This window comes from Centruroides vittatus, unplaced genomic scaffold, assembly GCF_030686945.1.
Source record: "Centruroides vittatus isolate TY-2023 unplaced genomic scaffold, ASM3068694v2 contig_1215, whole genome shotgun sequence".
Lineage (NCBI taxonomy): Eukaryota > Metazoa > Arthropoda > Arachnida > Scorpiones > Buthidae > Centruroides > Centruroides vittatus.
This window is the reverse complement of record NW_027120777.1, coordinates 1,576,715-1,576,915: the sequence shown is the minus strand read 5'-3', so window position 1 is coordinate 1,576,915 and position 201 is coordinate 1,576,715.

The following is a 201-nucleotide window of genomic DNA, read 5'->3' as shown; positions in this document are numbered from 1 at the left end:
TATTTTCTGTAACGCTTTTAAAATTTACAGCCAATTTTACGTAACTAGGTGACAAGCGATTGGTTGCTTTTATAATCACTTGGCTCCGTCCCAGATCTCGAAAGTTTCTTCATCCTCCACTTTTAATATTTAGCAAGTTATATTTATCGATAATTTATCATAGCATTGTAGTAGTTTCTTAATAAGAGGGCAAATAAAATA